Raw genomic sequence first — 12,671 nt, 5'->3', positions numbered from 1 at the left:
TTGATTTAAAGCAACGCTCCATTTCTCTCTTCATCTTATTTTTCACATGATGTACATAAACCATAAAGGCGATTCGACCTTTGTGGTTTATGTGTATGCATATATATATATATATCTATATACTATTAAAACTCAGATGTTGTGTATATATATATATATTCCACTGATGTCGGCTGAATACGGCAATTCCGGCAAAACGGTGAACCGTAGCGCCACGATTTTTGTACCGCCTTAATCAGCATGCGGTTCGCTGACCCCCCTTCCCCCCCCCCCCCCCCCAGCGGTATTCAGCGTGTGACGTCACAATGCCCCTGTGCTACATTGTTGCGAAGAGCTGTCAAGTCAAGTCCATTTTATTTGTATAGCACATTTAAAAACAACCCACGTTGACCAAAGTGCTGTACATCTGATTAGGTACTAAGGGAAAAAATGAAACATACAGTAAGTAGCACGCAAACAGTTCACAGCGCCTCCTCAATTAGCCTCAAATGCTAGGGAGTAGAAATAGGTTTTGAGCCTGGACTTAAAGGAGTCGATGGAGGGGGCAGTTCTGATCGGGAGAGGGATGCTCTTTCCACCCTCCCCCTCTCTCCCTCCCCCCTCCCCCCTTTCCCCCCTCCCCCCCTTTCCGCCCTCCCCTTCCCCCCCTCCCTCCCCTCCTCCCTCCTCCCTCCCTCCCCCTTCCCTCCCTCCCCTCCTCCCGGTTACAATGGAATCCCTACGAGGACGGGCCCAACGGGAAAAGTGGGGTACTGGGAAAAGGGGAGAGCCCCCTCCCTCCCCCCTTCCCCCTTCCTTCCCCCTCCCCCCTTACCCCCCTCCCCTCTCCCCCTCCCTCCCCCCACCCTCCCCCCTACCCCCTCACTCCCCCCTTCCCCCCGCCCCTCCCCCCCTCCCTCCCCCTCCCCTCCTCCCTCCACACCTCCCTCCTCCCTCCCTCCCCCTTCCCTCCCTCCCCTCCTCCCGGTTACAATGGAAACCCTACGAGGACGGGCCCAACGGGGAAAGAGGGGTACTGGGTAAAGGGGAGGTCCCCCTCCTCCCCCCTTCCCCCCTCCCCGCCCCCCTCCCTCCCCCTACCCCCCTCCCTCCCTCCCCTCTCCCTCCCCCTACCCCCTCCCCTCCCCCCTCCTTCCCCATCTCCCTCCACACCTCCCTCCTCCCTCCACACCTCCCTCCTCCCTCCCTCCCCCTTCCCTCCCTCCCGTCCTCCCGGTTACAATGGAAACCCTACGAGGACAGGCCCAACGGGGAAAGAGGGGAACTGGGAAAAGGGGAGGTCCCCCTCCTTCCCCCCTTCCCCCCTCCCCTACCTCATCCCTCCCTCCCTCCCTTCCCCGCAGCGCTGACCGCCGGGAAGTGTAGTCGCCGTCGCCTCTCCCGCTTCTGCTCTATAGATAAGATTAATTTCTTTTTCAACAAAGAATGCTGTTTATTTTAAAGTAAAATAGACACCTCTCCTCTCTCCCCCCCCCTCTCCTCTCCTCTCTCCCCCCCCTCTCCTCTCCTCTCCCCCCTCTCCTCTCCCCCTCTCCCCTCTCCTCTCCCCCTCCCCTCTCTCCTCTCCCCTCTCCTCTCCCCCCTCTCCCCTCCCCCCCTCCCCTCCCTCCTCCCTCCCCTCCCCTCCTCCCTCCACACCTACCTCCTCCCTCCCTCCCCCTTCCCGCCCTCCCCTCCTCCCGGTTACAATGGAAACCCTACGAGGACGGGCCCAACGGGGAAAGAGGGGTACTGGGAAAAGGGGAGGTCCCCCTTCCCCCCTCAACCCCTTCATCCCCCCTCCTTCCCACCTCCATCCCCACTCCCTCCCCCCCTCCTCCCCCTCCCTCCCCAACTCCCTCCCCCCTCCCTCCCCTCTAACTCCCCCCTCCCTCCTTCCCTCCATCCCTCCCTCCCCCAATCCCTCCCCCCTCCCTCCACCCTTCCATCCCTCTCCCCCTCCCCCCTCCTTCCACCCTCCCTCCCCCCTCCCGGTTACAATGGAAACCCTACGGGGACGGGCCCAACGGGGAAAGAGGGGTACTGGGAAAAGGGGAGGTCCCCCTCCCTCCCCCATCCCATCACCCCTCCCTCCCCTCTCCCTCCCCCCTCCCCCCCTTCCCCCCTCCCCTTCCCCCCTCCCTCCACACCTCCCTCCTCCCTCCCTCCCCTTCCCTCCCTCCCATCCTCCCAATGCTTGTGTGAGATGGGTGCTACATTGTTTCGAAAAGCACCACTAACAGATCGCAGTGAGAAGCACTATGTGACCGCGAATGTTTCAAAACGAGCACTTAAAAAGCACTTATCTTTTTTTTACGTCTTTTTTTTTATTGCAAGTCACTTAACATACACAGATCAGCATTGGGCCCCTATGCTCGTGGGCCACCGGGGCAAGTGTTTCGAAAAAAGCACTGAGAGTGTGTCTGGGGGAGAGAGAGAATGGGGGGGGGTCTGAGAATGGGGACTGGGGATGGGGACAACAGGGGTCGTTGCGGAGGGGGCTTGGTGGTGGAGGAAAGAGGGGTACTGGGAAAAGGGGAGGTCCCCTTCAACCCTCAACCCCTTCCTCGGGCCCAACGGGGAAAGAGGGGTACTGGGTAAAGGGGAGGTCCCCCTCCTCCCCCCTTCCCCCCTCCCCTCCCCCCTCCCTCCCCCTACCCCCCTCCCTCCCTCCCCTCTCCCTCCCCCTACCCCCTCCCCTCCCCCTCCTTCCCCATCTCCCTCCACACCTCCCTCCTCCCTCCACACCTCCCTCCTCCCTCCCTCCCCCTTCCCTCCCTCCCGTCCTCCCGGTTACAATGGAAACCCTACGAGGACAGGCCCAACGGGGAAAGAGGGGAACTGGGAAAAGGGGAGGTCCCCCTCCTTCCCCCCTTCCCCCCTCCCCCTCCCCTACCTCATCCCTCCCTCCCTCCCTTCCCCGCAGCGCTGACCGCCGGGAAGTGTAGTCGCCGTCGCCTCTCCCGCTTCTGCTCTATAGATAAGATTAATTTCTTTTTCAACAAAGAATGCTGTTTATTTTAAAGTAAAATAGACACCTCTCCTCTCTCCCCCCTCTCCTCTCCCCCCTCTCCCCTCTCCTCTCCCCCCTCTCCTCTCCCCCTCCACTCTTTCCTCTCCCCTCTCCTCTCCTCTCCCCTCCTCTCCCCCCTCTCCTCTCCCCCCTCTCCCCTCTCCTCTCCCCCTCCCCTCTCTCCTCTCCCCTCTCCTCTCCCCCCTCTCCCCTCCCCCCCCTCCCCTCCCTCCTCCCTCCCCTCCCCTCCTCCCTCCACACCTCCCTCCTCCCTCCCTCCCCCTTCCCGCCCTCCCCTCCTCCCGGTTACAATGGAAACCCTACGAGGACGGGCCCAACGGGGAAAGAGGGGTACTGGGAAAAGGGGAGGTCCCCCTTCCCCCCTCAACCCCTTCATCCCCCCTCCTTCCCACCTCCATCCCCACTCCTTCCCCCCCTCCTCCCCCTCCCTCCCCAACTCCCTCCCCCCTCCCCCCTCCCTCCCCTCTAACTCCCCCCTCCCTCCTTCCCTCCATCCCTCCCTCCCCCAATCCCTCCCCCCTCCCTCCACCCTTCCATCCCTCTCCCCCTCCCCCCTCCTTCCACCCTCCCTCCCCCCTCCCGGTTACAATGGAAACCCTACGGGGACGGGCCCAACGGGGAAAGAGGGGTACTGGGAAAAGGGGAGGTCCCCCTCCCTCCCCCATCCCCCCTCCCTCCCCTCTCCCTCCCCCCTCCCCCCTCCCCTTCCCCCTCCCCTTCCCCCCTCCCTCCCCTCCTCCCTCCACACCTCCCTCCTCCCTCCCTCCCCTTCCCTCCCTCCCATCCTCCCAATGCTTGTGTGAGATGGGTGCTACATTGTTTCGAAAAGCACCACTAACAGATCGCAGTGAGAAGCACTATGTGACCGCGAATGTTTCAAAACGAGCACTTAAAAAGCACTTATCTTTTTTTTACGTCTTTTTTTTAATTGCAAGTCACTTAACATACACAGATCAGCATTGGGCCCCTATGCTCGTGGGCCACCGGGGCAAGTGTTTCGAAAAAAGCACTGAGAGTGTGTCTGGGGGAGAGAGAGAATGGGGGGGGGGTCTGAGAATGGGGACTGGGGATGGGGACAACAGGGGTCGTTGCGGAGGGGGCTTGGTGGTGGAGGAAAGAGGGGTACTGGGAAAAGGGGAGGTCCCCTTCACCCCTCAACCCCTTCCTCCCCCTCCTTCCCATCTCCATCCCCACTCCCTCCCCCCTCCTCCCCCTCCCTCCCCATCCCTCTCCACCTCCCTCAACCCTCCCCCCTAACTCCCCCCCCTCCCTCCTTCCTTCCATCCCTCCCTCCCCCACTCCCACCCCCATCCCTCCACCCTTCCATCCCTCTCCCCCTCCCCCTCCCCCCTCCTTCCACCCTTCCTTCCCCCCTCCCGGTTACAATGGAAACCCTACGGGGACGGGCCCAACGGGGAAAGAGGGGTACTGGGAAAAGGGGAGGTCCCCCTCCCTCCCCCCTTCCCCCCTCCACTCCACCCTCCCCTCCCCCTCTCCCTCCCCCTCCCCTGCTCCCTCCACACCTCCCTCCTCCCTCCCTCCCTCTTCCCTCCCTCCCATCCTCCCAGTTACAATGGAAACCCTACGGGGACGGGCCCAACGGGCCCACTCGGTCTAGTATATATATATATATATGAAAATAACTGCAGATGCTGGTACAAATCGAAGGTATTTATTTCACAAAATGCTGGAGTAACTCAGTGGGTCAGGCAGCATTTCAGGAGAGAAGGAATGGGTGACGTTTCGGGTTGAGACCCTTCAGACTGAAGAAGGGTCTCGACCCGAAATGTCACCCATTCCTTCTCTCCTGAGATGCTGCCTGACCTGCTGAGTTACTCCAGCATTTTGTGAAATAAATACCTTCTATATATATATACTGTGGATACAGTAGAGTTCTATTGTTTGCAAATGCCTAATCTCTGCTTCCATGACTTTTAAAAATAAAACAAAAAGAGATACAGCTCGTGGAGGTGGAATTAAAATTAACAGAGAAAGCAAAGAAGAACAGTTCATTAAGTTTGATCAATTGGCCTGATAGACAGAGTGGATCTCTAGTGCAAATATTCAATCAGGTACATCCAAAGTTTAAAGATCACGAAATAATAACTCCTCAAGAAATAGTTATAAATGTCAACTGTCAACTTATCCAAGAAGTTGAACAAAAATAATTGTTGCAAACATTTTATATACGAAGAAATGGCAGAGAGTTGTGAACACAGTACCAGTCTAGCACACAGAATCTGCTTACTAAAATGGAGCTGAAATGTACCCATGACCTACTACGGTTTTTAGAGTCGATTTAGTGGTGTCCTATGAACCAGATTTAATAAGGGAACTCAAGATAAAGGAACTGCTTGGAGATAGTGGTCATAATATGATTAGTTTTAATCTGCAATTCGAGAGGGAGAAGGTTAAATCAGATGTGTCAGTGTTGCAGCTGAACAAAGGGGACTATGAAGGCATGAGAGAGGAGCTGCCCAAGGTTGACTGGAAAAGGATCCTAGCAGGAATGACGGTGGAACAGCAATGGCAGGAATTTCTGGGCATAATCTAGAAGAAGCAGGATCATTTCATTCCAAAGTGGAAGAAAGATTCTAAGGGGAGTAGGAGGCAACCGTGGCTGACAAGGGAAGTTAGGGATGGAATAAAACTAAAAGAAAAGATGTATAACATAGCAAAGAGTAGCGGGAAGCCAGAAGATTGGGAAACTTTCAAAGGGCAACAGAAGGTAACAAAAAGGGCTATAGGGGCTGAAAAGATGAGGTACGAGGGGAAGCTGGCCAAGAATATAAAGGACAGTAAAAGCTTATTTAGGTATTGAAGTGTGCGCATGTGCAGAACTCTCGGGCGGGCGAGGCCTGCGGAATCAGCGATCATTTCCAGACGCTTTGAAGATATGTATTACAGAAATGAGTTGCTTAAAGCTTAAATAAAGTTTAAGTAAATTGGAGTTTTCATTTGCCTCACAACAATTTAAGCAACTCAATCTCAGAAGTTAAGCAGTGTGACGTCGAGATGGAGAAACTATTGAAACCGCAACGCTTGGATCTGGATCCCAACTCACCTACTGCAGCAAAGGAATGGAAGCACTGGCTTCGTACACTAAATAAATTCTTTGATGAGTGTGGTGACAATGCACCAGACAAATTCAGGACATTAATAAGCTCTGTCTCTTATGATGTATATGATTACATAGAGGAATGTACAACTTATGATTCTGCTATTGATGTACTAAGCAGACTCTTCGTTAAGACACCCAATGTAATATTTGCTCGACACCTCCTTGCTACTCGTAAACAAAAACCTGGTGAGTCACTTGATGAGTTTTTACAAGAACTTCAAGGACTTAGTAAAGACTGTGCCTTCAAAGCAGTTACAGCTGATCAATATCGACAGGAACTTATTCGAGACTCGTTTATCAATGGTTTGGCACTGCCTTTAATACGACAGAGACTGTTAGAAAACAAAACCTTGGATTTACAGTCAGCTTACAATCAAGCTTACTCATTAGACTTGGCTCAGAGAAATTCAGATGCTTATGGCTCATCTAATGTGTATTCTGCTGCAACTACTACAAAAGAATCTCACCCAAGTACTAACATAGAGCAAGCTGAAACAATTTCCACTGATAAATGTGCCCTTGCTGCAGCATATACTTATCCAAAAAGGAAGTGTTACTTTTGCGGGGGTAATATTCATAATAGAGAGATATGTCCTGCTTGAGAGGCAACTTGTAATAGTTGTGGCAAGAAGGGACATTATTCTAGAGTATGCAAGTCCAAAGCAACTACTAAAAGTGTGACTGCTGCTATGTATATGCCTTCTCTATGTACAATCACAGCTGCAATTCCTCAGAGCTTGTCTCACGCAGCTACAACGGTATCCATCAATGGTCATACACTTAATGTACTACTTGATTCTGGCAGTTCAGAAAGTTTTATAAGTGAACAAGTTGTGTCTCGACTAAATCTAACTATAATTCCTTCAAATAGAGAAATCTCGATGGCTCTGACATCTTTCAATGCTCAAATTATTGGATCTTGTATTGTAGACTTTATTCTGAACAAAACTAGTTATAAATCTGTATGTCTTGGTATTTTGGAAAATTTGTGTAGCGATGTAATTCTAGGTCAGGATTTTCAGAAACAGCACAGATCACTTCAAATAATGTATGGAACTATGCCTGATCTTGTATGGTCAAAGCCACCAGTATTGTGTGTTTTTTCTGCTGCATCTGTTGAATGTCCTTCATTATTCACTAATTTATCCTCTAAGTGCAAGCCAATTGCTACAAAATCAAGACATTTTAGTAAGGATGACAAAAACTTTATCACCACAGAGGTACTAATCTTTTACGAGAAGGTATCATAGAGCCCAGCTCTTCTCCTTGGAGGGCACAAGTTGTCATGGTTAAGGACAAAATTATACCACTATTGCAGAGTTCCTTTTGGTGTAACTAATGGTGTGGCAGTTTTTCAGAGAGAGATGGACAAACTTGTTGAACAGGAAAACCTTAAAGATACTTTCCCTTATCTTGATAATATAACTATTGCAGGAAAAGACCAAACTGAACATGACAAAAATGTACAACGGTTTTTAGAAGTTGTACATTCTAAAAATATAACATTAAATGAGGCTAAGTCAATAATATCAGTGTCATCAATTAATATTCTTGGTTATTGGGTTGGAAATGATATGATCAAGCCTGATCCAGAAAGACTCAGCCCACTCCAAGAGATACCTGTTCCAGCTACATTAAACTCTCTACAAAGAGTTCTTGGCATGTTTGCATATTATGCTAAATGGATACCAAATTTCTCTGACAAAATTCAACCTTTGATTAGAGCAAAATCTTTCCCCCTTGACCCTACAGCAATTGGTGCCTTTACTTCTTTGAAGAAACAATTAGAATCTGCGACATTATACGCCATCGATGAGGATCTCCCCTTTGTTGTTGAATGTGATGCCTCTGATTTAGCAGTATCAGCAACATTAAATCAAGGAGGACGACCAGTGGCTTTCATGTCTCGTACTCTCCAAGGTAGTGAATTACATTACCCACCTGTCGAAAAGGAAACAACAGCAATTATTGAAGCAGTGAGAAAATGGAGTCATTTCCTTGCTCGCCAGCACTTCACCTTGATAACAGATCAGCATTCAGTAGCTTTTATGCTAGATAATCGGAAGCGAACGAAGATTAAAAACAGTAAAATTCATGAATGGAGGATTGAGTTATCTGCATACAGTTATTCAATTGAGTACCGCCCTGGTAAGGATAATGTTGCTCCGGATGCATTAACTCGAGCATTTTGTGCCTCTGTTCATTCCTCTGCACTCACTGATCTTCACAATGGTCTGTGTCATCCTGGAGTCACTCGTATGTTACACTATGTTCGTTCCAAAAACTTACCTTTCTCTACAGAAGATGTGAAGATGACGTGTGCTTCATGTAGAATCTGTGCTGAATTAAAACCAAGGTTTTTCCGTCCTGAAGAAGGAAGATTGATCAAAGCTACTCAACCTATGGAACGTTTGAGTATTGACTTCAAAGGGCCTTTACCATCCTCCTCTCAAAATGTTTATATACTTACCATAGTTGATGAATATTCGAGGTTTCCATTTGCCTTTCCTTGTCCAAATATGTCAGCTGTTACGGTTATCAAATGTTTAGATCAACTGTTTTCATTCTGTGGATTTCCAAGTTACATACATTCTGATAGGGGCACCTCATTCATGTCAAAGGACTACCTTTCTAATAGAGGAATTGCAACAAATAAAACAACACCATATCATCCTATTGGAAATGGTCAGGTTGAGAGGTATAACGGAATCATTTGGAAAGCAGTGAAACTGGCATTAAAGTCAAATGACATACCAGATCAGCAGTGGGAATGTGTTCTACCAGATGCATTACACTCCATCAGATCTCTACTGTCAACCGCGACCAATACTACTCCACATGAGCGGTTCTTTAACTTCAAACGGCATTCTTCTAGTGGTATTTCTCAGCCATCATAGTTGACTAGCCCTGGGCCTGTGTTGCTTCGTCGATATGTCCGATCAAATAAGAATGAGCCCTTTGTTGATGAAGTTGAACTGACTGATGTCAACCCTTCTTATTCAACTATCAAGTATCAGGATGGATGTCAGTCAACCGTCTCACTTCGTGACCTTGCACCATGTCCATGTTCTCCATCAGCTCCATCACTCCTTGATAATATTAATCGAGAACTTCCTTCAACACTCCCATCATCCCCTATGAAAACTTCTATAAGTAATTCTAAAATTGAAAATGTAAATAATATGAGTGAAGTTGATGACCAAGCAATATATGTCCCACCAGCTATTGAAACATCATTATCTCCTGATGCTCCAGTGCTGCGACGGTCATCAAGACATACTAAACCTCCTGACCGTCTCAACTTATAAATAGGAGGGGAGAATGAAGTGTGCGCATGTGCGGGACTCTCGGGCGGGCGAGGCCTGTGGAATCAGTGATAATTTCCAGACGCTTAGAAGATGTGTATTACGGAAATGAGTTGCTTAAAGCTTAAATAAAGTTTAAGTAAATTGGAATTTTCATTTGCCTCACAACAGGTATGTTAAGAGAAAAAGAGTAGTGAAGACAAAAGTGGGTCCCTTGAAGGCAGCAATGGATGAAATTATTATGGGTAACAAGGAAATGACAGAAGAGTTGAACAGGTACTTCGGATCTGTCTTCACTAAGGAAGACACAAACAATCTCCCAGATGTACGAGTGGACAGAGGATCTAGGGAGACAGAGGAACTGAAAGAAATTTGCATTCGGCGAGAAATAGTATTGGGTAGACTGATGGGACTGAAGGTTGATAAATCCCCAGGGCCTGATGGTCTGCATCCCAGGGTGCTCAAGGAGGTGGCTCTGGAAATCATTGATGCATTGGTGATCATTTTCCAATGTTCAATAGATTTAGGATCAGTTCCTGTGGATTGGAGGGCAGCTAATGTTATCCCTCTTTTCAAGAAAGGAGCGAGAGAGAAAACAGGGAATTACAGACCAGTTAGCCTGACATCGGTGGTGGGGAAGATGCTGGAGTCAATTATTAAAGAGGTAATAACGGTGCATTTGGATAGCAGTACAAGTTAGCATGGAATTTTGAAGGGGAAATCCTGCTTGACTAATCTTCTTGAATTTTTTGAGGATGTGACAAGTAAAATGGATGAAGGAGAGCCAGTGGATGTAGTGTATCTAGATTTTCAGAAACCCTTTGATAAGGTCCCGCACGGGAGATTGGTGACTAAAATTAGAGCACATGGTATTGGGGGTAGGGTATTGACATGGATAGAGAATTGGTTGGCAGACAGGAAGCAAAGAGTAGGAATATACGGGTCCTTTTCAGAATGGCAGGCAGTGGCGAGTGGAGTGCCTCAAGGCTGCAGGTACAGCAGGCAGTGAAGAAAGCTAATGACATGTTGGCTTTGTTTTCTGCATCTATAGGAGTAGAATTAGGCCATTCGGCCCCTCAAGTCTACTCTGCCATTCAATCACGGGGAGAACGTGCAAACTCTGCACAGACTACCCGTAGTAGGGATCGAACCTGGGTCTCCGGTAGAACCAGAGGGCCGTGAGACCTTCCTGGTGGAGGGTGAAGGCGTGAAGGGACTGGACGCCCTTGGAAAAGATGAACGAACGGGAGGTGGGGGGGGGGCTGGAAACTGAAAGGATGAAGTGTGTTTGAGGTGCCTCAGATATAGAAATATAGAGACATTGAAAATAGGTGCAGGAGTAGGCCATTCGACCCTTCGAGCCAGCACCGCAATTCAATATGATCATGGCTGATCATCCCAAAATCAGTATCCCGTTCCTACTTTTCCCCATATCCCTTGATTCCTTTAGACCGAAGATGGAAACCTAACTGTCTCTTGAAAACATCCAGTGAATTGGCCTCCACTGCCTTCTGTGGCAGAGATTTCCACAGATTCACATGTAGGTCAGAAGGAATTGGACAATTGTGTATAGGATGGACTGATGGAGATGGTGTGTGGAGATGGGTTCCGTGGGGCAGGAGCAGGAGCAGGCAGAAACAATGGCTGTACCAGGGTGGTCCTGTAGGAGGTAGAAGTGGGGCTGGGGAACGCTAAGGGTGGGGGCTCTGGTGGGGAGTTGGGCACAGCTGACGAGATTGGAAACAGTCTGTGAGATGATAGGCTGATGCTACTTCTCTGTGGAGTCATGGTCAAGGGGTGGGTATGAGGAGGTGTCTGAGAACTGCCACTAGGGGTTGCCACCTTCCTCACTCCCAAATTAGGGATGAAAGGTGACGTGACCTCACCCAGCCAGCGGCCACGTGCTCCCGCTCCACCAATGGCGGTCGCCCGGGCCGGGGGCGTGTTGCTAAGCAACCTTCGTTTGACGGTGCCTAGGTTTCTGGGCCTACACTGTCCGGGTCTACAGCGCCACCCGGGCCTACAGCGGCCCCCGGGCCTACGGTGTCCAGGCCTACAGCGCCCCCCCCGGGCCTAATACGGGACAAGGGCGGTCCAGTACAGGACAAACCAATTTAGCCAATATACGGGATGTCCCGGCTAATACGGGACAGTTTGCGACCCCAGCTGCCACATGGCTTGACCATGGTAGAGGTCAGCCTGCCACACTTGGGAGGTCATGTTGCAGTTGTATAAGACATTGGTGAGGCTGAATTTATCATAAGATCGTAAGTGATTGTAGCAGAATTAGGCCATTCGGTCCATCAAGTCTACACCCGTACTAATCAAGAATCTATCTATCTCTGCCTTAAAAATATCCACTGACTTGGCCTCCACAGCCTTCTGTGGCAAAGAATTCCACAGATTCACCACCCTCTGACGTAAGGGTCTTGTTGAGGCTGCATTTGGAGTATTGTGTTCAGTTCTGGGCATCATGCAATAGGAAAGATGTTGTCACCTGTAAAGGGTACAGAGAAGTTTTATGAGGATGTTGCCAGGACTAGAGGGTGTGAGCTATAGGGAGAGGTTGAGTAGGTTGGGACACTATTCCTTGGAGCGCAGGAGGATGAGGGGTGATCTTATAGAGGTGTATAAAATCATGAGAGGAATAGATCGGATAAATAAATAGTCTCTTGCCCAGAGTAGGAATCGAGGACCAGAGGACATACTGTAGGTTTAAGATGAAGGGGAAGGGGAAATGATTTAATAGGAATCTGAGGGGTAGTAACCTTTTCATACAAAGGGTGGTGAGTGTATGGAACAAGCTGCCAGAGGAGGTAGTTGAGGCTGGGACTATCCCAACGTTTAAGAAACAGGTACATGGATAGAACAGGTGTGGAGGGATATGGACCAAGCGTAGGCAGGTGGGACTAGTGTAGCTGGGACGTTGTGGGCAGGTTGGGCCGATGGGCCTGTTTCCACACTATGACTGTTTGACAGCCTGGTTGCCAATGCAGGGTGTGGACAGCAGGGGGCAGAGCTGCCTAAGGAATGGGGATTGCAATGGCCACGCAAGAGGCAGGAAATCCGACAAGTTTCCCATTGTACAACCATAAACATGTAGATACATTAGCAACAGGACATACCACACTGGTAGTCATCAAATAACACTGGGGTACAGTACTGGTTGAGTCAGGTCATAAGGAGTAGGGGTAGAATTAGGCCATTCGGCCCATCAAGTCTACTCCACCGT

This window comes from Rhinoraja longicauda, chromosome 28, assembly GCF_053455715.1.
Source record: "Rhinoraja longicauda isolate Sanriku21f chromosome 28, sRhiLon1.1, whole genome shotgun sequence".
NCBI classification, from domain to species: Eukaryota; Metazoa; Chordata; class Chondrichthyes; order Rajiformes; family Arhynchobatidae; genus Rhinoraja; species Rhinoraja longicauda.
The sequence above is the reverse complement of the archived record's forward strand: the minus strand, read 5'-3'. Positions refer to the sequence as shown.